Source organism: Octopus sinensis, linkage group LG7 (assembly GCF_006345805.1).
Source record: "Octopus sinensis linkage group LG7, ASM634580v1, whole genome shotgun sequence".
Taxonomy (NCBI): domain Eukaryota; kingdom Metazoa; phylum Mollusca; class Cephalopoda; order Octopoda; family Octopodidae; genus Octopus; species Octopus sinensis.
In genome coordinates this window covers 48,015,339-48,039,217 of record NC_043003.1, presented here as the reverse complement: position 1 = coordinate 48,039,217, position 23,879 = coordinate 48,015,339, and the positions used below count along the sequence as shown (strand labels likewise).

The 23,879-nt window shown below is 38.5% G+C and overlaps 1 protein-coding gene and 1 long non-coding RNA gene across 4 annotated transcripts in view; one reads left to right on the top strand and one right to left on the bottom strand.

The window, feature by feature from the left end:
• The window catches only part of LOC115214090 (S1 RNA-binding domain-containing protein 1-like), a 257,151-nt gene that overhangs the window by 123,618 nt on the left and 109,654 nt on the right, over positions 1-23,879 (top strand). The gene's annotated exons all lie outside the window — the stretch shown is intronic.
• Positions 4,343-19,609, bottom strand: LOC118764232. The gene is made up of 3 exons (XR_005000027.1): positions 19,545-19,609; positions 17,127-17,129; positions 4,343-4,390 (listed from the first exon to the last, which is right to left on the bottom strand). It is a non-coding gene; the product is annotated as an uncharacterized LOC118764232 (long non-coding RNA).

Genomic DNA, 23,879 nt, shown 5'->3' with positions numbered 1-23,879 from the left:
TATACATACATGCATGCATGCATATATACATACATGCATGCATGCATGCATATATACATACATGCATGCATATATACATACATGCATGCATGCATATATACATACATACATACATACATACATACATATATGTGTGTGTATATATATGTGTATGTATATATGTATGTGTGTGTGTGTGTATATATATATAGTTGAAATTTATAGAAAAACAAAAGACTAAGACAAGCAAGTATATTAATTTGACCCTCAGGAAAAATGAAAAAGTCTTTTACATTTCTAGCCAGCACTCTTCAACAGAAAGGAATAAGAGAAAATAAACAAAGCGAAAAAACCTGTTAGATTTCAGTGATCCAGTATATATATATATACATATATAGTCCTTGCATGGAATTTTTATTAAATTCACTAGTGGTTATGAGTTGAAACAGATTGTTAGATTTATATTTGTTTTAATTATTTGTTATATTATATCTTTTTATAGTATATTATTATAAGTCACCCCCACCTGGTGGATGCCCGGGAGGAGGTTTTGAATGAGAAACCTGCCCGGGAAGTGAACCCAGGTGCAAGTTCTCCAACCGGCAGCAAAGGCTATAGAGACGGAGAATCCGGTGAAGAGGTAGAGGGAGGAGGAAGAACTAAAAGAAGGGCTGGTAGAGCTAAAGGAAAAGCTCAAGCAGGACCAAAGGGTGAAAAAACCAGGAGTAGAAGTGGAACCGCAAAAGATGGAAACGGACAGCGCACACAGGTGTGTAGGTTCTACCTGAGAGGTTCCTGCTGGCATGGAAAGGAAGGTGCAGGCTGCCGCTTTGCACATTGGGGACCCTGCCACAGAGACACGAGGCAGATGGACAAACCATCAACACAAGGAAAAGGGATGGACCACGCACCACTTGCCCCAAAGCGGAGGTACGCAGATGTTGTGCGTGCCACAAACCACCAACATGATGTTGTCGAAAGGGCAGCTGCTGAGCAACAATCTTTTTTGTGCATGGCACAAAAGATTGTACAGCAGCTGACCTGGCTTCATCAACCCAAGCCCGCAGGTGGGACTACCCACTATATACCAGACCACCACCACAGCAAACAGACCCAGGATGGACACCACCGGCAACAACGTACACCTCACCTCGATGCTCCTACTGAACATCAGAGGACTGCAAACACTCAGTAACAGGACAAAAATCCCGTTCCTGAGAGATTTTGTTGCATGCAATCAAGCCTTATGCATAGCACTAACGGAAACGCACCTGAAACCGGATATAGCAGATGCGGAGTTACACATACCACAGTATGCTGTACTACGGACCGACAGGAAAGAAAGGAGTCATGGAGGTGTTGCTATGTACATCCGTGAGGACCTCACACCCCAGGTCCTCTTGTCATACTCAAACTCGGTGTGTGACACACTAATTGTACATATTAGGCAACTTGATGTAGTTGTGTGTGCTACATACCGCCCTCCAGATGCCCCAAGCCATGTGGGCAAGTTTGAAGACTGCCTTATAAAAATAGAAGTTCTAACCACATTAGAACAACACATAAGTGTACTTCTTATGGGAGACTTCAATCTGCCAAATGTCAGATGGCCCGAGGGCCTTTCTCTCCCGGGAATGACAAGATGTGAACGAGGACAGGCGAGGTCCCTCCTGAACCTCATCAACACCCTGTACATGGAGCAGGTAATACTCTAACCAACCAGGGCAGGTAACACACTGGATCTCTGCTTCACAAATGACATGGATCTCATCCATAATGTGAAAGTGACACCGACACTACTCTCGGATCACAACATGATAGAGCTGACCATGTACGGGCCAAAAGAGAGCACGGACATGCAGCCTACAAGAAACCCCCAGAATCTTTCCAGCTTGAACTACCATAAGGCAAACTGGAAACAAATTGAGAAAGAGATCCTCAAACAAAACTGGCCTAAATGTCTCTCCTCGCCAGACATCGACGTGAAACTTCAACAATTCATGTCTGTAATGCAAGCCATATGCTACAAATATGTCCCAGAGAGAAAGGCCACTGTACACAAGAACAAAATCCCCAGAGAGAGGAAAATTCTAATGAGACGGCGTACAAAATTTTCAAATCGCCTAAACAAACAGATTGAAAGCAGTGAAAAGTCCCGCCTAAAAATAAAACTGTTGGAAATCGAAAAATGTCTGAAACTCTCCCATGAAAAGGAAAGAGCAGACAAAGAAGCCTGGGCTATAGACAACATAAAATCTAACCCCAGAGCTTTCTACAGGTATGCCAAAGAAACAGCTACGGTGCACTGTAGAATAGGGCCACTCCTCGAAAAGGATGGCACACTTACAGGAAAACCAATGAGGGTAAGTGAAATACTGAATGAGCAATTCAAGAGTGTTTTCACTCCACCCTTTGGGCATCTCCAAATCACCAATCCAACTGACTTTTTTACCACTGCAGATATAAAATCAGAGGCGGCGACGATAGATTACATCGATATAAAGGAAGACGATGTAATCAAGGCTATAGATGAAATGAAAACAGACTCAGCTACTGGCCCCGATGGATTCCCGGCAATCCTCCTAAAAGCATGTAAGAGAGTCCTAGCAAGACCACTGCAGTTCCTCTTTCAGAGCTTCCTTGCAGCTGGCAAACTTCCAAGAAAACTGAAGGAAGGTAAAATATGCCCCATTCATAAAGGAGGTAGCAGAGCGGAAGCCAAGAACTATAGACCTATCTCTCTGACCTCACACATCAGCAAGGTCATGGAACGAATAGTCAGAAGGAAGCTGATCACCTTCCTTGAAGAAAATGACTTGCTGCCCGACACCCAACATGGTTTCCGACCAGGGAGAAGCTGTTTAACTCAGCTCCTACAACACTATGACTGGGTGCTGAAACGGCTGCTCAACCACTCAAATGTGGAAGTGATATATCTCGACTTTGCAAAGGCCTTTGATAAAGTCGATCATGGAATGATATGTCACAAACTGCGTGATCTCAACATAGTTGGAAAACTGGGAGAATGGCTTCATGACTTTCTGAAAGATAGAAGTCAGGTGGTGGTGGCCAATGGGGCCACTTCCATTAACACGCAAATAGTGAGCGGTGTTCCGCAGGGCACTGTTCTGGGACCACTACTGTTCATAATGGCCCTCTCAGACATGCCCTCAGCCACGCAGAGAGCCACGATCACAAGTTATGCAGATGATACAAAAGTTTCACAGGCAATACAGAACCCTGAGGACACTAAACACCTGCAATGTGAGCTAGACAAAATATACAAGTGGGCCGAAAAGAATAGCATGCAGTTCAATGCTGAAAAGTTTCAAGCTCTATACTATCAGCATGCAAAACTAAATGCAATACCCAATGAATACACTGGACCCGGAGGAATAGCAATCCCAGAGGCACAATCAGTGCGTGACCTAGGTATTTACATGAGTGATGACGCGACCTTTCGTGTACATGTTGCTAAATTGGCAATGAAATGTAGACGACTGGCCGGATGGATCCTCAGAACCTTTAGAACAAGAGAACAAGAAACCATGATGGTCCTCTGGAGGACACTTGTCCTAAGCCACTTTGACTACTGCTCTCAGTTATGGTCACCATCCAGTGTCAAGTTGATCACAGAGCTCGAGGCGATCCAACGTAGCTACACGAAGAAGATAGCCTCTATGCAGAATGTAAGCTACTGGGAAAGACTCAGGAAATTAAAATTATATTCCCTGGAGCGTAGGCGGGAAAGATATGCCATAATATACATCTGGAAGATCCTGGAGGGAAGTGTCCTGAACTTTGGCATCGAGAGTTACGCAAATGCCAGAACTGGGCGCCACTGCGTGGTGCCTAGGACTCCAAACTTGCCATCAAGATGTAGGACAAGATTCTGTGATAGCCTGGGCTTCCGAGGCCCACAGCTCTTCAATATCCTCCCGAAGAACCTGAGAGACCTGCATGGGGTGGATACAGATGTCTTTAAAATGAAGCTGGATCTCTTCCTGTCAGGTGTCCCAGATGAACCAACTTCACGGCAGGAGGGGCAGATGAGGGCAGCTGCATCGAACTCTCTCATGCACCAAATAGCAGCTGCTAGAAAGCCTTCATGAAGTGAAACCAAGTAGCAACACCAAATGGCGGTGCCCCAGCATGGCCACAGCTCATAAGCTGAAACTGGAAAAATCAAAATCAAAATCATAATGTAAATGAATGTTTAATATGTCAATTGTATTTCTCTATTTCCTTTAATATTTGTGTGTACATATATATATATATATATATATATATATATATATATATATATATATATATATATATATATATATATCATGCCAGTGGCACCCATTACACTCTCAGGGTGGTTGGCATTAGGAAGGACATCCAGCTGTAGAAACCATGCCAAATCAGACTGGAGTCTGGTGCAGCCCCTCAGCTTATCAGCCCTGGTCAAACTGTCCAATCCAAGCTAGCATGGACAACAGACACTATATGATCATGATATATATGCAATGAGTTTTTTTCAGTTTCTGCATACCAAATTCACTCACAAGACTTTGGTTGACCTGGGGCTATATTAGAAGATATACTTACCAAAGGTGCCATGCTGTGGAATGAACTTGAATTTTGAAACATTATGTTATACTTTGGTTGTTATATTAAATATTACACACACACACACACACACATACACACAGTTCATAGTCTCTGTTTATCTGCTTCCTAGTATCTGACATTGTCTAGCCTCACTGTTCATTATATTTTCCATTTAAACAACACATACATACAATTACTGACAAACACATTTACACACAGTGCATAGCAATGAAAATTAAGGTTATCTTTCAGAGTTAACAGTATGGAAGCATTTTGTTAAACTCCCATCACCTGATTACTGATATTCCACTAGTTTTTCATTAATAGTACAAAATCCTGTGGTGTACTCATATAAACTGGTCACTGACATTATATATATATATGTCACTCTACTTAATCGTTGACATTGTTATCATTTGCTGAGCCCTTTTTGGGTAGATATATATTAGCGATAGAGACAGTGTTAATACTGAGCTGGAATATCTATCCCCACTTAAACATGGATGTTCCTTTAGAACAAACTATTCTTCAGTAGTTACCATGAGAGAAACCCTCATATTGGTTTTTGGTTCAGAATGCAGGCATGTTTATATCTCTAATGAGGAGCTAAATCTCTGCTATCTCCAGCACTGATACCATCAGATCACATGATTTTGACCTTCCCAGGTCTCATCAGTGATGGACACTCGACTGCTAGAGATAGCAGTGACTCATCTCCCCATTCCCACCAATGATATATAGGAAAAACAGTGCCAGAACAGCCACTGGTGTCATGATAGCCAGTGAGCTTGTTAAGAAATATATATAAGTGTCCTATGTAGTGTTAATACTGAGCAGTAATATTTATCCCTACTTAAATGTGGTTGTTCTGTTAGAACAAGTTATACAGTGGTATATACCATAAGAGAACCTCTCATATTGGTTTTTGGTGCAAAAAGTACATTTGTTTATATTGCTATACTGTATTTTAGGTGGCATTATCTTGTATCTTTTATCATTTATCTAGTTTGAAACAATTGACTGTGGCCATGCTCGGGCACCACCTTGAAGGGTTTTAGTCAAATAGATTTACCCCAGGACTTATTTTTTCAAGCCTAGTAACTACTATCAGTTCATTTTGCTGAACTGCTAGCAATATAAACAAGTGTGCATTTTGTACTAAAATCTAATATGAGGGTTTTTCTCATGGTATCTACCACTGTATAATTAAACTGATCTTCCTGTATTTTCTTTTACCCAAAGCCCAAAAACTTTTCAGCACCTCCTTATAGGTAAGCTGAGTCATTGGGAATCATTATTGTGGCTGTGGACATGTGAAGGTGAAGGTGAAATGATCTTTAACCATTATCAGGTTACCCTTCTTCCTTGAGAGTTGTACTATTCATTCCAAATATTTAAAAAAATAGTAAAAAAAATCACCTGTGGCTTATAACATTGCCTGAACCCATGGCAAGTTAAGCAATCTAAAGCGAGGACTCCCTGCTTACTCTTCCCACTTTTGGAAGCTATGAAGGCCTGTCTTACTATTTACTTAAAATATGACACTATTTGATGACATGGAAGTTTGTTATTGTAGTCTGTATTATTATTCTTTTCTCTGCCAAATATTTATTTTGCATTGTATCATCATTACTAAGGCTGGTGATTATGGTGGTGGTGGTTATGGTGGTGTTACATGTGATTATGATGGTTGTAATTGTAGCCGGTGATGTAGTTCAGGTGTGAAAGTGGTGGTGGTGGTTGTTGTGGTGGTGGTTGTGGTGGTGGTGGTGCTGGTGGTAATAGTAGTAGTGGTGGTGGATTTGAATGTATCTGGTCATTGTGGTGATGATACTAGTGGTACATGTGATCAAAATGATTGTAAATATAGGAGGTAGTGGTGGTGGTGGTGGTATTGGTGGTTATAGTTTTTATAGTAGCCATGGCGATAGTGGTGAAGCTTATGGTTGTTGCATGCATATGAAGGAAGAGAGAGACATTTTGCTTCACATAATGTTCTTACTCCCACCATCAGTTCTCCCCTTCAGCTCTGGTACTGGTGATTTCTTTGGTCTACTTGCTTCCTTCTTTGGAATGTCTCTTTCTGGTCACGTTTCTGGCTGGGATTTTATTGTATGTGGTGTCATTCTGCTTTTTCTTCTTCTCCTTCAGCACCTCCCCTTCTTTATATGCTTCTCCCTTTTTTGTCCTTTACTACCTCTGCTTCCTCCTTCTCCTCCTTTTTATCTTCCTCCTCCTTCTCTGTCTTCGTTATCATCATGATCATCATTAATAGCCATTATAGTAGTAGTGATAGTAATAGTTGTAAAAGTAGTAGTAGTTGTAGTAGTAGTAGTAGTAGTATGATAGTGCCGATGGCAACTACAATAATAATAATAATAATACTGTACGACATTTTCAATAATAAGAATAATAATTGTTTGTCTTCCTCTGTGGAAACAAAGGATCTTAAAAGAAGGCAACACACATATACACACACACACACACACTTACACCTCGATTAGTGGTCACGTTTTTTTAGAAGTCTGACCATGTGTACAGCAGTTATGACCTTACCTGCCTGTACTTGTTTCTTTCATTTATTACCTTTTCCATAACACTTCATTTTACTTTCCTTAAATTATCCCACCCTAACATAGGAGAAGGGCAAAGATACTGCAAACAACTCTAATTTATTCTTTTCTACTCTAGGCATAAGGCCTAAAATTTTTGGGGAGGGAGCCAGTCTATTAGATCAACACCAGTACACAACTGGTACTTAATTTATCGACCCCGAGAGGATGAAAGGCAAAGCCAACCACGGTGGAAGACAGGCATTTCGCCCAGCATGCTAATATTTTTGCCAGCTTGCCACCTTACAACTCTAATTTATTATGATTGTTAGCTGAATCGTTACTGTGCCAGGCTGAATAGTTAATGGCATTTTTTCCGATTTTGTGTTCTGTGTTTGAATGCTGCCTGGGTTGACTTTGCCTTTCATGCTTTCTGAGTCAATAAAATAAGTACCAGTTGAGTACTGGGGTCGATAGAATCAACTTACCTCTTCCCCGAAATTGCTGACCTTGTGCCAAAATTTGTAACCATTATCAAGGCAGTGAACTGGCAGAACGTTTAGCATGCCAGGGAAAACCCTTAGCAGCATTTCATCCATCTTTACATTCTGAGTTCAAATTTTGTCGAGATCAACTCTGCTTTTCATTTTTTCGGGGTCGGTGTAATCGACTAGTCCCCTCCCCCAAAATTTCAGGCCTTGTGACTTTAGTAGAAAGGATTATTATTATTAAGACAACAAGCTGGCAGAATTGTTAGCACACTAGATGAAATGCTTCGCTGTGTTTCACCCATCACTACATTCTGAGTTCAATTTCTGCTGAGATCAACTCTGTCTATCATCTTTTCGGGGTTGGTGTAATCAACTAGTCTCCTCCTCCCCCAAAATTTCAGGCCTTGTGACTTTAGTAGAAAGGATTATTATTATTAAGACAACAAGCTGGCAGAATTGTTAGCACACTAGATGAAATGCTTCGCTGTGTTTCACCCATCACTACATTCTGAGTTCAATTTCTGCTGAGATCAACTCTGTCTATCATCTTTTCGGGGTTGGTGTAATCAACTAGTCTCCTCCCCCAAAATTTCAAGCAGGCCTTGTGCCTTTAGTAGAAAGGATTATTATTATCAAGGTGATGAGCTGGCAGAATAGTTAGCACACTAGATGAAATGCTTCGCTGTATTTCACCCGTCACTACATTCTGAGTTCAATTTCTGCCGAGATCAAGTCTGCCTATCTTCCTTTTGGGATCAATAAATTAAGTACCAATGAAACACTGGGGTTGATGTAATCAACTAGTCCCCCTCCCTCAAAATTTCAGACTTTATGCCTTTAGTAGATCATATTATTTTTATTGTTATTGTACATTTCTCTTCTCAGGGCTCTTTATTTCACTTGCTATTGTTAATTGGCTGATTCTGTAAGAATGGACAACAACCTGTTGTCAAGGGTCTCACAGGGTCTCTTTCCACGACACTTAACATCAATTTACTAGTCTCAAAATCCCCGCTGTCCTCGATAAAGCAGATTTCAGAGCATATTCTATACTCATGTCAATCCCAATTTCTCCAACTAATTTCTGATTGTTAATGTTCCTAATGCCCCAACAATTACTAGGATAACAGTTACTTTCTTCATTCTCCACATTCATGCAATCTCATCTTTTTTGGAGCTTGTACATTTATCATCATCATCATATTCATCATTAAAGTGGCGAGCTGGCAGAATCATTAACATGCTGGACGAAATGCTTTGTGGTATTTCACCCATCGCTATGCTCTGAGTTCAAATTCCTCCAAAGTCAACTTTACCTTTTATCTTTTCAGGGTTAATAGATTAAGTACCAGTGAAACAATCGAGTCGATGTAATCAACTAGTCCCTGCCGCATAAATATGAGGCCTTGAGCCTCCAGTAGAAAGGATTATTATTATTATTATCATTATTATTATTATTATTATTATTATTATTATTTATCACTATTATTATTATTATTATTATTATTTATTAAGGCAACAAGCTGGCAGAATCATTACTGTGTTGGATAAAATGCTTTGCAGTATATGTCCTCCTTTATTTGAGAAGATAGGGCATGTTTGAATTCAGTTTAGCTGCTGTTTTTAGCAGATCAAGGAACCTCATAGTGGTTCCTACATTAGCTTTTATTGTTGTTCTGGTGATAGTTGTAATGGTGGTGACAGCTGTAGCACTTTTGCAAACTTAATAAATTTATAAAAATTGAATAAGTTTATATGCTTCAAGAGAAAAAGGAGGAAGCAGGTTCTAAGATTTTGGGATAGAGCTCATTGTTGGAGAAAAGAATCAAGTGAATTGGAATGGCTACAAATATGGTTGTGAAAAGCCAGTCTAAATGCCTCTCTTTGTTCTGTTTTCAAATCTTACTAAGGTTCAACTTTGACTTTCATTCCTCTAAGTCAGTTAAGTACCTGTTAAGTAATACCAGTACTAGACATGTATTGGTTTGACTCACTTAGTTTCAGCTGTTTACCCACCTCATAAATTTGTTGCCTAATGCTTATCAGTTATGACCAATAAGGTTTCCATTTCATCTGATTGATGGAACAACCTTCTCGTGCAATTAATGTGCAAGTGGCTGAGCACTCCACAGACATGCGTACTCTTAATGTAATTCTCAGGGAGATTCAGCAAGATATAGAATGTGACAAGGCTGGCCCTTTGAAAAAAAAAAAAAAAACTTATTCATTTTTGCCAGCTGAGTGAATTGGAGCAATGTGAATAAAGTGTCTTGCTCAGGGACACAATACACCACTTGAATCAAACTCACAACCTTATGATCTTGAGCCTAAAACCTTACCCACTCAGCCACACACCTTCACCAGTGAGGTAACCATTGTGCATGCACTTATTCTGTACTTGAGCCCTGCTTACTTAGGGAGTTAATACTAAACAGCTGTTAATGCATGTAGAAAGAATCCAGCTATTGCTTGACTCTTTTGTAAAGACCACATTACTACATTCCTTAGGCTGGGAAATACATTATTTTTCTATCTTGTAGTTGTAACTAAACAAATACAGTGGACATAATTGAAAAGACTTAGGTCAGGCTATCTCTTCTTTAGCCAAACCTTCATGCTCTTCTTCAAGTTTCAGTTGAAGATGAATGATGAGAATGAGGTGGGAGGCTCTGCGTTCCCATAAATTTGTTGAGCTGTCCCTCCTTCTCTTACTAATCCACAGTTCATATCCTATCTTATGTTCACCTTCTTGTCCTTTGAGGGTTTGCCCTGGCACCCCATCACTATCATCTTATCTTCTTTCTAGCTATTCCCTTATATATTGTAGAGTAGTCGTGTATCCTCTCTATAGCAAGACACCTGTGCTTGTCCCTCTATTATATTTTAGCCTCTTAACTCCTGGCATGAAGCTACCTCCTTCTCTCAAATATTCCTCTACTCCCACTTAGTTGAGGCAGGGCTTTTCTTTCTCCTTTTCCTGCTCTTTTCTTGTCTTGAAAGTCATTTGGTGGCACGAGAAAAGCACTGAGTACATTCTGTAAAATGGTGTTTGGAAGGATAACTAGCCATGGAAACCATGTCAAGCCTGACATTACAGCTTGATGCAGTCCTGCTGCTCATCAGATCTTGCCAAACCATCCCACCTTTGCCAGTATAAAAAATGGATGTTAAATGATGATAATGAGGATGAGGGTGTCCCTAAAAGTCGCAAGCATAACCCAAGTGGAAGGGCCAATCTGAGCATGAGCTTATATGCTAGGAAATATAACTGAAAGAGGACACTTAGTCTTGACAATCAGGGTCATCCTGGGTCTGCGGGGTTTCTTCATTGCTCCTAGATGATTCCTCTATCCCTATTCCATTGGAAATCTTTTCCGTTTTATCTATGAGTATTACTTCCTTTTTACTTAATGCAAAACCACCACCCTATGTTTTGTTTTTCATCCTTGGTACTATCTCTAACATCTTGGGGTTTTAGTGGTTGATAAAAGAAATAATTATCATTATTAATTAATATTAATAGCATTGTTATGGCACTGGAAGACAGAACCAGTAGTGAACAAATAAAAAAGGTATTTTATTTAGTTACGTCCCATTTGTGTTCTAAAGATTAAATCTTGATAGGGGTCAGTTTTGTGTTTTGTTATTTGGGAGTTGATAAAATATGTACCAACCTGATACTGGGACCAGTTTAATCAACTGCCTGTTCCTGCCCCTTGTGTATAAATATGGGATAAATATATATATATATATATATATATATATTATATATATATATATATATATATATATATATATATATATAATATTATATGTTAAAAATAGTGTAATTCTTAACTGTTAGAAAATGAAAGTAGGGTCTTGAAGCTATTTACAGATATTTACAGTTTCAAGTATCGCAGTATTTTCAGGAACTGAGTGTAATGTTCAATTTACTAAGCAGTATCATATCTATTAGTCTTCCCTCTGTATTGTTGAAAAAAACCAAAAGAGGTATTTTAAATGAAGTAAATCTCTTGCATTGGCAAAAATCCAAGTGTTATGTGAACTTAGGAAATTACAAGCTCTTGGTTTCTCTCTTCAACCAATTCCAAGGTATATCTGTTTTGAGATCTGTAATACTTCCAAATTACCTACAAGCTGGTGTATTTTCTTATATCCTTAATGTGTCCATTTTTAAAATGCTCTGTATCCCAACTTATTCTTAGTATTATGCTAAGCTACTGTGACATATTGAAAGTGAAAGTTTTTCATAAAATTCTTAAGAACAGAAATCTGATGTTTCAAGCTATTTTTATTTATTTATTTTTTTGTCTAGGAAAGAAGCACAAAAATTTATGAGAGTTGTTTTTTTTAACTATTTGAATATTTTTTACGCAGTAAACTACAAATTTATTCTTCCTGAATAGTTTTAATTTTCTAAGAATATCAGGGAAAGATATTTTGGTTTCCAGATATATTAAACATATGTAAGCCAATGAGGAAGTATCTATGTCATTGTTTAACCTGCTGGAAATACCAGCCAAATTTTCCTCAAATCAAGACGATTGTCTTAAATTTGAAAGGGCATATTAAATAATGTAGCGCTAGATGTCACTAAAAGAAAAACAGGATGAAATACTTTTGATCATAGGTTTTCTCAGTCAAAGCTGAATTGGAGCTAAACTGTAACAAAATTAACTGTCAAATATGCATTGGTTTTGTGGAGGCGCAATGGCCCAGTGGTTAGGGCAGCGGGCTCACAGTTGGAGGATCACGGTTTCGATTCCCAGACCGGGTGTTGTGTGTGTTTATTGAGCGAAAACACCTAAAGCTTCATGAGGCTCCAGCAGTGGGTGGTGGCAACCCCTGTTGTACTCTTTCACCCCAACTTTCTCTCACTCTTTCTGTTTTTTGAGTAATGCTGTGATGGACTGGCATCCCGTCCAGCTGGGGAGAACACATATGCCATAGAAACTGGGAAACTGGGCCCATTAGCCTGGCTAGGCTTGAAAAGGAGGCATAAAAAATGCCTCAATACAATGCTCAATACAAGCTACTGTTACACCTGAATCCTGACAAACTTTTAAAAGTTGGTGTTTTGCTCTGATTTCATACTATTAAGCAGATGAGGGGAAAATCTCTTGACAGGATGCCCATGCTTGTAAGCAACCAGCATCTTGTTTAGGAAAAGATTTTTCACTCATCTGCTTAGCACCATGGAATTTCAACACCAGGTAGGGCAGGGACTCAGAATCATGGGCAGCAGCTTAGGTGGTTGCCTTATACGTACTGTATAATCCTGTATCTTTTCTATAAACTTGAGCAGGTATCTTCTATAGCTGTGAACCTTGCATGAATCTTGAGCAAGTATCTTCTGTACCTCTGGGCCAACCAAAGACTTTTGAATTGATTTGGTAGTCAAAAACTGAAAAAACCTGTTTTTTTTTTCTGTGTGTATGTGTGTGTGTGTGTAAAAGAGAGAGATATGAGGACAGCTGCATAAAGAAGTACTAAGCTCTAATTGTAGAGGAAACCTGTGGCAGTTGATAGACCTAGGAAGACGTGGGACAAAGTGGTGAGAAAAGATCTTTGGATGATGCACCTCACTGAGGAAATGACGAGGGACCAGGAGTTGTGGTGGTTTGCAGTACTCGAGAAGACGCATCAAGCTAAATAAATTCACTGATATCTATACATACAGGCCTTTTCTTTAAGGTGCTGGTGCCACATAAGAGACACTCATGTTGGTGCTACATGAATGTACTCATGCGAGTGGCATGTAAAAAGCACCCGGCACACTCTGCAAAGTGGTTGGTGTTAGGAAGGGCATCCAGACGTTAAATAATAATAATAATGATGATGATGATGATGATGACAACGACGGGTTCAGTTCCACAGCCTGTCACCATGACCAAATGTCTTCTACTATAGCCTTGGGCCAACTAAAGCCTTTTGGATGGATTTGGTAGACAGAAACTGAAAGAAGCTCATTGTATATATATATATATATATATATGTATATATTTTTGTGTCTGTGTTTGTCCTCCCCATCATCACTTGACAACCAATGCTGGTGTGCTTACGTCCCCGTAACTTAGTGGTTTGGCATAAGAGATTGATAGAATAAGTACCATGCTTACAAAGAATAAGTCTAGGGGTCAATATCTACGACCAAAAGGCAGTACTCCAGCATGGCCACAGTCAAAATTATTAAAACAAGAAAAAGAATAAAAGAAAAAATATATATGTTAGTGTGTGTGTAATGTACCTTTGCCTAGTCATCACATGATGGTTGTGAATGAGCAAAATCATACAAGCAAGGTTATTAATTTTCTGCTTTCTGTAAAAAATATGTCTTGCCATGGAGAGATATCAGATAAAGTTGGCAACAGGAAGGGCGTCTGGTCATAGAAAATATGTGTCAACAAATTCTATGTCACTTATGCAAGCATAGAAAAGTAAGCGTTAAATGATGATGAACTCTCTCTCTCTCTCTCACACACACACACACACACACATACAAACAATCAAACAAATTACTCTGTCATTAATTCTGTAACAAAAACCAGGTTGTTACCTAAAGTATAAACTTAAAGAATCCTTAGAACTCACCCGAGTCTTAAATTCTCTCATTTTTTTTGTTTCTATAAATGCATTTTACAGTTAATTTGGCTTAATTGCAATTAAGCAATTACTTTCACTTCCCATAGTAATCAATAAATTGAGAAATTGCTATACATTGTTAGTAGGTGAATTGGTTAAATTGATAGAATGTTGGATAGACTACCTCAGAACTATTTAGCCCAGCTCTCTCCATTCTGAGTTCCAATTCTGCTACGGTCAACTTTTTCTGTCATCTTTTCAGAGTCAATAGGGGTCAATATCTACGACCAAAAGGCAGTACTCCAGCATGGCCACAGTCAAAATTATTAAAACAAGAAAAAGAAGTAGATTAGTGGAACAGTGAGGCTGTTGGACCAAATACCTTGTAGTATTTGTTCTAAATTTTTTTCATTTTGAGTTCAAATCCCACCACAGCCTACTTCAGTGATAGGCTTAATTTGTCACCCGGTTTAAGACCACCACCTGGTACCTTAGTGTTCTTCAGTAGATCCACTCTCTCAGAAACATTTGGGCCCGGTTTCTGGTTTAACCCATGAGCATTTTAACTAGCTATGTCCAACCAAAATGTTTTACTTGCTTTATATTCAAACTGGCTAGATCTGGCCTTTCACACTTACCCTGAATTGTCATTCTAACACAATGTTATTCTAAAGGTAAAACAATCACATCAAAATCTCAAAGCTGTGAAGTAATACGTGATTGGTTCAAAACAATGTGAATATATAAGCATTACATTTGATAGAATAATCTGAATACCAAATGCTTAAGAATATCTTCCCCTTTCCTTCCTTCCACAGTCTTAGAGGCTCTGCAAAGTGTCATGGACTATAAGATAAAAAATAGTAAGGTATTGTAGTAATGTTACACATGCATGATTATTTAATTAAACAAGAATAAAATATTTACATATTGGTCTCAAATTTTGGTACAAGACCAGCAATTTCAGGGAAGAGATTTAGTAGATTACATCAACTCCCATACTAAACTGATATTTATTTTATCAACCCTGAAAGGATGAAAGGTAAAATAGACTTCATTGAAATTTGAACTTAGAATGTAAAGACAGACGAAATGCCACTAAGCATTTTACCTGGTATGCTAACAAATTCTGCCAGCTCACTACCCTAAATAAAACAAGAAGAGTTATATATTAAAAGTACATCTTGTGTACACATAATTCACTTCTGGTTGACCCAGTACCACCTATTTTATCTATCAGCATGGCAAGCATTTGACTTAGCTCCTATAAGGATATTGAATTTGTTTTATATTTTCTAATTATGATTTCTAATTACTCAAACTTAGCTAGACTCATATGTTCTGACAATGACTTTCATACACTTTGAATTACACAATGATAACAACTGTTGTGTGTATATATGTCGGTGGGGAGCTGTGTGTTTAGAAACAAATAATTAGGTTAATTACAGGTTAATGTACTTCAGTGGTTCTCAACCATTTCTAACTCAACAACGCACTCCTTTCGTCCAGTGTTGTTTTAGAGACACCTTCTTCATGTGTTTTGATTTTTAAAACAATTATTTTAATCAAGCAGCGACTAATTTTGTACAGTAGTTTATTATCTATGTTCCCTTATACTTTCCCATCCAGCATGGTCTGCTTTTTAAATATTTGCTTACACCAGTGACAATGTTAAATTTTCATAGAAACTACTAAAGAAGATAAAGTCTTAGAAAAAAAAATTATAAAAATACCTGGTACAAGCTGTAAAGTGGTTAGAATTTGGAAGGATATCCCACTATACAAACCATACCAAAGCAGACGTTGCAGTCCTTGGACTCGTCAGATCCTGTCGAACTGACCAATCCATGCCAGCATAGAACATAGATGTTAAAAGATAATGATACTGGACCTTGGTGCATCATCAATCATGTTTTTCTAACATTGGTCTGGCACATATTCTAATCCCAACAAAGACTTATTTAGAAAATGTGTTTAACCCTTTAGCATTCAGATTACACTGTCAAATGTAATGCTTATTCATTCACATAATTTTAAATTAATCTTGCATTGTTTGACAGTTTTGAGATTTCAATGCTATGATTGTTTATTTGTAAAGTGATACGTTAGTGTAGGTGTGAATAATAATAATTATAATGAAATTATTGTATACAGTGCTCAGGTGCACCACAACTTGTCAAAAGTGCGTATAAAACATATGCAGTAATGTACAAATGTCTGGGAAGTGTGTGTATGGACGGGAGAAAATCAGGTGTAGTGTTGGCAAATCTCAGAAGCATGGAAGTTTTGAAGGATGCAGTTCTCCAACAACTAACAACTGATGCCGGCAGTTTGTTCCATACTTCAGCAACTCTTAGCATGAAAATATGTTTCCGAAAGTCATGGAAGCTAGATCTAGCTAGTTTAAGCATGAAACAGGTAGAATATTCTTTTCTACTCTAGGCACAAAGCTCAAAATTTCAGGGGAGGGGGCCAGTCGATTAGATTGACCCCAGTATGCAACTGGTACTTAATTTATCAACCCCGAAAGGATGAAAGGCAAAGTCAAACTCAGCTGAATTTGAACTCAGAACATAAAGACAGACGAAATATTGCTGAGCATGTTGCCTGGAAACAGGTAGAATATTTTGACTGGATATGGCTGGTTGAAATGTTAAAAAGTTAAATGGAATATTGTACCTGGTTTAAATATTTTATTTCTAAGAAAACTTACAAACGAGCAAAGTAGCTAGTTCTAAATCTTTATAAGAAATGTAAGTAGTAACAATACTGAAAAGTAATGTCTGTTGCCACTCCAACATGGCTGTTCCATACGGAACTACATTACTTCCATTTTTTAACCCCAGGAGGACATCTCCTCCAGCTGGTTAATAACACAACCTGTGTCTGATATATTATGAGCAGGGAAGTGAACCCCTACCATCTAGAAGTGACAAGACCAGTACACCAGTCTGGTTTCAGGATATTTTCCTTTGTCAGTACTGGAAACCTGTCTGCTAGACATGGCAGCCATTTGGCCTAGCTCGCAACATATTGAAAAACATGCTATATTCAGTTGCTGATTTTGCAACAAGCAAAGTAGCTAGTTCTAAAATCTCTATAAGAGTTGTAAGTAGTAACAATACTGAAAAATAATGTTTGTTCCCATTTCACCATGGCTGTTGTTTTTCTATATATTGCAAGCTAGGACAAACAACTGCCATGTCTAGCAGACAGGTGTCCAGTACTGACAAGGGAAATACCCTGAAACCAGTCTGGTATACTGATCTTGTCACTGCTAGGTGGTCGGGGCTTGCTCCTCTGCTTGTAATATGTCAGACAGGTTGTGTCATTAACCAGCTGGAGATGTCCTCCTGAGGTTAAAAAAAATGGTAGAAATGTAGTTCTGTACAGAACAGCCATGTTGAAGTGGCAAAACAAAAAAAAAAACTTACAAGCCCCTCTAAATACCCACCACCCTTCATAACCCCCCCCCCATGACATTTACCATTCCCTTGTAAACTAACAGCAAGGGGGTACTATCACTCAGGTTAAGAACCACTGATGTACTTGAAGATGAAAAAATATCATGTTTGCCACATGATTCCAAACTCTTTTTCTACAAATTTTATCTAAGAATTTTATAACTATAACTGGCACTCCATTGGTTATGACGACAAGGTTCCAGTTGATACAATCAACAGAACAGCCTGCTTGTGAAATTAATGTGCAAGTGGCTGAACACTCTACAGACATGTGTACCCTGAATGTAGTTCTCAGGGAGATTCAGCATGACACAAAGTGACAAGGCTGGTCCTTTGAAATACAGGTACTACTCATTTTTGCCAGCTGAGTGGACTGGAGCAATGAGAAATAAAGTGTCTTGCTCAAGGACACAATGCGTTGCCGGGGAATTGAACTCATGACCTTACGCTCGTGAGCTGAATACCCCTAACCACTAAGCCACGCCCCTGCACAATAGAAACTACACAGATAAAAATGTACTAGAATCTGAACTTTCATTATCTTTATATTCATTGGAAAGGTGATAATAACCTGAGTACATTTGACTCTTGATGTTGATTGTTTGTAAACACGAAATACTGATTGGTGCCATAACAATAGAAGCTCCCAAAACACCTTATTTATATCAAACTAAATAAGTGTTTGATTTCATGCTGAAATTGATAATATTTGCATATGCATTTAACTAAATTGATATTTGTGTATGCAGTAAGCCAATCAATTTTACATCAATTTGCTGCTAAAATAGTTCACTGTTTAAAAAACAAATTATGCAATTTACTGATTATGCAATTATCTAGTCTGCAATTACGCAGAATTGATGGTATTTATAATAGATATTATAGGATTAATTCTTGATAGCTGAGTCTATTTAACTGATAGTAGGAACCACAGAGTTATATTACCTTGTGCTGTAATTTGTAGCAGGCCTGATGTGTATCAGCTTGCATTAGTGAGTACACTACCTCTTATTTCTTTACTGCCCACAAGGGGCTACACACAGAGGGGACAAACAAGGACAGAGAAACGAATTAAGTCGATTATATCGACCCCAGTGCGTAGCTGGTACTTATTTAATCAATCCCGAAAGGATGAAAGGCAAAGTCGACCTCGGCGGAATTTGAACTCAGAACGTAACGGCAGACGAAATACCTATTTCTTTACTACCCACAAGGGGCTAAATACAGAGAGGACAAACGGATTAAGTCGATTATATCGACCCCAGTGCGTAGCTGGTACTTATTTAATCAATCCCGAAAGGATGAAAGGCAAAGTCGACCTCGGCGGAATTTGAACTCAGAACGTAACGGCTGACGAAATACCTATTTCTTTACTACCCACAAGGGGCTAAATACAGAGAGGACAAACGGATTAAGTCGATTGTATTGACCCCAGTGCGTAACTGGTACTTATTTAATCGACCCCGAAAGGATGAAAGGCAAAGTCGACCTCGGCAAAATTTGAACTCAGAACATAGCGGCAGACAAAATACCGCTAAGCATTTCGCCTGGCGTGCTAACGGTTCTGCCAGCTCGCCACCTCTTGTAAGGAGATTTACATAATCTAGCATCCTTTCCAGAGGAAAATTTATCCCTTATCAGTTTAACACAGTAGAAATCTGAATTGAGCCTTGACTTTATTGATTGGCATTGTTTGGAAAAAATTAGCTAGAAATAATTTGCCTTTCATCCTTTCGGGGGCGATTAAATAAGTACCAGTTACGCACTGGGGTCGATATAATCGACTTAATCTGTTTGTCTGTCCTTGTTTGTCCTCTCTGTGTTTAGCCCCTTGTGGGCAATAAAGAAATAAGAAACCATACCAAAGTAGACACTGGAACACAATGCAATCCTTGGACCTATTGGATCCTGTCAAATCATCCAACATATGCCAGCATGGAATATGGAAACTAACCTTTAGCATTCATATTATTCTGTCAAATATAATGGTAATTTATTCACATTGTTTTGAATTAATAATGCTTTATCTTATAAGTTCTAGATTTTGATAATGTGATTGTTTAGTTTAAAAATTACATTACAGGATAGGTGTGAGAGGCCAGATCTGGTCACTTTGAACATCAGGTAGTATAATTTGGTCGGATATGGCCAGTTTAAATGCTAAAGGAGTAAATGTTATTGATGATGATAATGCATGTGCACAAAGTGTTTTACATGAATTAAATGCATATACAGTAACAAATGCAAGCAGTTTTTGAGTACAGTTCTGAGTCGACCAGTGCCAACTGAGGGATTTTGGTAGGTGGAAACTACAGGAAGTCTGTCACATATGTATGTGTGCTCATGCACAAATGTACATTCATGTTTCTATAGTCCATGCTTATCACTACCACAGGAAAACAGTACTGATCTTAACACAGTCATTCTGCCTGTTCAAGGACCTGTGAAATAAAGATATCCCTTACTTAAAAAACAGGTAAAAGTTGGCAGTGGGAAGAAAATCCTTCCCCAGATAAATATCTGTCTACACCCATGCTAGCATGGAAAAGCAAACTTTAAACAAATGAACTAACTATAGGATAGATGCACGCATTTTTAAAAACCTCATAAAACGGTGCTGCATCTTTTCGTCCGACGTCTCTTTGTCAAACGTCTTTTTGTCCACATCTTTTCGTCCAACGTCCTTTTGTTCATTCATTTTTTTTGTCCAACGACTTTTTGTTCAATTTTAAATAAACTCTTTAGAAAGCAAGGTGAAATATCTCTAATAATATATTCACAGAACTATAACGAGCCTTATTATAGGATCGTTACTATCGTTCTTTTTCCTTCTCTGTTAACAGTTTTACTTTCTCCTTTTCTTTCTCTCCTTTAAGTATGGTACTGTGTATAGAGTGTACAGCAAATTTAGTGTACATATTTTTATTTACCCATCCCGAAATTACAAGTTTATAGTATCAACGAAAATGCAAAAGAAAAGTAGTTGATGAAAGTAATTACATCTACGATTTTCATTCAAGCAATACAAAACTAGGAAAAGAATACTGGAGATATGAGAAAAGAAGGCTGTGTTCACTTCGAATTCACATGACATTCACTTTGATTTCTAAAGACTTTATTTAAAATTGGACAAAAAGTCATTGGACAAAAAGACATTGGACCAAAAGTGATATCAGACGAAAAGTTGGGTCACGCATAAAATAGAGCATAAAATGTATTATACTTAACTATAAACTAACATTAATAATATACTAAGAAAAAAAAAGCCCAGATTAAAAACATGCCTACCAACAACAAACTACTAGCACTCAAACCTATAAATAACATGCATAAACAATGGGATGTTCAAATTTGATTGCAAGTACTGAAAGTTGTACAGTCTGTGATTTTAACTATGGTGTTACTCATACTGGCGTGATTGTGTTTAGGTGCTGGTGTGTGACTATTTGTAGACACAGATTTGGCTTTGTGGTAAGAAGTTTGCTTCCCAACCATGTGGTCTTGGATTCAGTCCCAGTGTGTGGTACCTTGGGCAAATGTCTACCACCATAGCCCTGGGGCGACCAAAGCCTTGCGAGTGGATTTGGTTGACAGAAACTGAAAGAAGCCTGTTGTGTGTCTGTGTGCACGTGTCTTTTTGTGATAGTTTAAAATGATTTCCACTGTCATACTAGCAGTGTCATTCATTTCCAACATTCTGCAAGAACATATCTGGCCATAGGGAAATATATTATCTTGTTTGGGAACAGATGGGGTTGGCAACTGGGAGAACATCTGATCATAAAGAATCTGCCTCTGTAAACTCTGTTGGACCCATGCAAGCATGGAAAAGTGGATGTTAAAATGATGATGATAATAATGGTACAAATAGAGCAATTTTTGCCAACTGTTCATGCATTTCCAAAGAGCAGTTGCAATGCACATCACAAATCATATTATAAAACATGATAGGAAAGCATTTATAAACAACATGCTTATAGTACAGATAATTCCCCACAAAAGTAGATGATCAGTGATGGACATTATACTTATAACACCTCACAATATTAAATTAAGTTGGATAACATTCACTATTCACAAACATGTAATTGATGTATTAATCTGACAACAATTCTAATTCCAGCATTAATTTAATATCAACACCCATCTCATTGACTCTGTTTTATAAGGCAGCAACATGCATGCTAACATCACTTCATCTAAAACAGACATGGGCATCCGTTTTTGAAAAGTGGCCTACATGGGTCATCATCAGATGGGCTGCACTACTAAAGAAAATCCATTCGTTTGATGTGCCTTTCAGAAAATCCCACAGGCTGCAGTTTGCCCATGACTGAAAGATGAGACTTTGAAGGTCTAGAAACATTGATGATGGATTTGGAAATTTTTCTGTTTCAAACAAACTACACACATAAAAATATTCACGTGTCTTGTTTTTTTATCTTCTGAGTTCAAGTTCTATTGCGGTCAACTTAGCCTTTCTGGGTCGATAAAATAAGTACTAGTCAAGCACTGGGGTCAATGCAATTAAGAAACCCCTTCTCCAAAATTTCAGGCCTTGTGCCTTTAGAAAAAAATATGTTTAAAAGACAAAGTTTTCCTCATGCATGCAGATACATACTCCCTTGTACATGCATAGTAGTTTCGAATTTTGGCACAAGGCCAGCAATTTTAGGGGAGGGATAAGTCAATTACAATATTATATCAACCCCAGTGTTCAACTGGTACTTATTTTATCAACCTTGAAAAGATGAATGGCAAAGTTGACCTCAGCAGAATTTGAACTCACAGCATAAAGACATGAAATGCCGCTAAGTGTTTTTGTTCAGTGTGCTAATGATTCTGTGAGCTTGCTGTGCCTACACGCATGTACATATTGGTTTGAAATTCTGGCTTGAGGCCAACAATGTCATGGAGGGGCTAAGCTGATTGCATCAACCCCACTCCTCAACGGGTACTTATTTTATCAACCCCACCCATTCCTCTGCGGAATTTTGAACTCATAACATAAAGACAGGCGAAATGCCGCCAAGCATTTTGCCTGCTGTCCTAACGATTTTGCCAGCTAACTATTCTGCCAGCTCACCATCTTACATACACATACATGTTCTTTTCTACTCTAGACACAAGGCTGAAATTTTGGGTGAGGTGGGGCCAGTCGATTAGATCGATCCCAGTATGCAACTGGTACTTAATCTATTAACTCCGAAAGGATGAAAGGCAAAGTTGACCTCATCAAAATTTGAACTCAGAACATAAAAACAGACTAAATATCACTGGCATGCTAACGTTTCTACCAGCTTGCCATCTTACACACACATACATGTTAAAAGTTTAAAAGTATACAAAGTTTTACTTTCACCTCTCACCTTTATGTTTTTGTTATTGATGTTTTTTGGGGGGTTTTTGTGAAATTCTTCTAACACCTGTCAGTACCACTTACCACACTACTCCATCACAGCATTCTCTACCTGACTTATCACACTCAAATAATTCCAGACATTTTAGTGGTGATGGTGACAGCCTGGTTGTGGCTGATGGTTGTTACAGTAGCTGTAGGTAACTCCACCGATGATGGTATGATGGCGGTGACAGCAGTCCTAGTGGTGACAGGTGATGATGTTTATAATAATTTCGGTTGTATTGACTGTGGTTGTGATGGTAACAGTGATTGCTGTAACGTAACAACAGCAACAACAATAACAACAACGTAATGGTGGCAGGATGAGGGTGGGATGGGTGCTGATAGAAGTAGGTGAATCTCTCTATTTCCTGCTCCTATGCAGAAGGGGTGGCTATTTCATTTTGCTTTTGTTGTAAGAGGGTATGATGCTGACGTGATGGTGATGGTGGTGGTGGTGGTGGTGGGGAGAGGGGTTATTTGTTTTAATATTCCTCCTCCTCCTCTCTTCTCACCACCAAGCACTCTTTACATGCTCCATATTAGCTACTTTGGAATGCATTCTCTCTTGTTTTCCTTCATATTTTGTCCTCTCTTTGCTATTTCCGCCTTTACTGGCATCTCAGGTGATGGCAGGGTTTATTTTATTTTATTTTTATTTATTTATTTTTTTTTGTCAAGAGACTTCTCTCAGTCCTTCCTCTTCTCCCATCTCATTGTCAGGTTAGGGCTCTGATTGTTTATAAGGCATTGGAACAGTGGATGATGGTGGTGGTGGTGGTGATGATGGCGTGAAGAGTAGCAAATA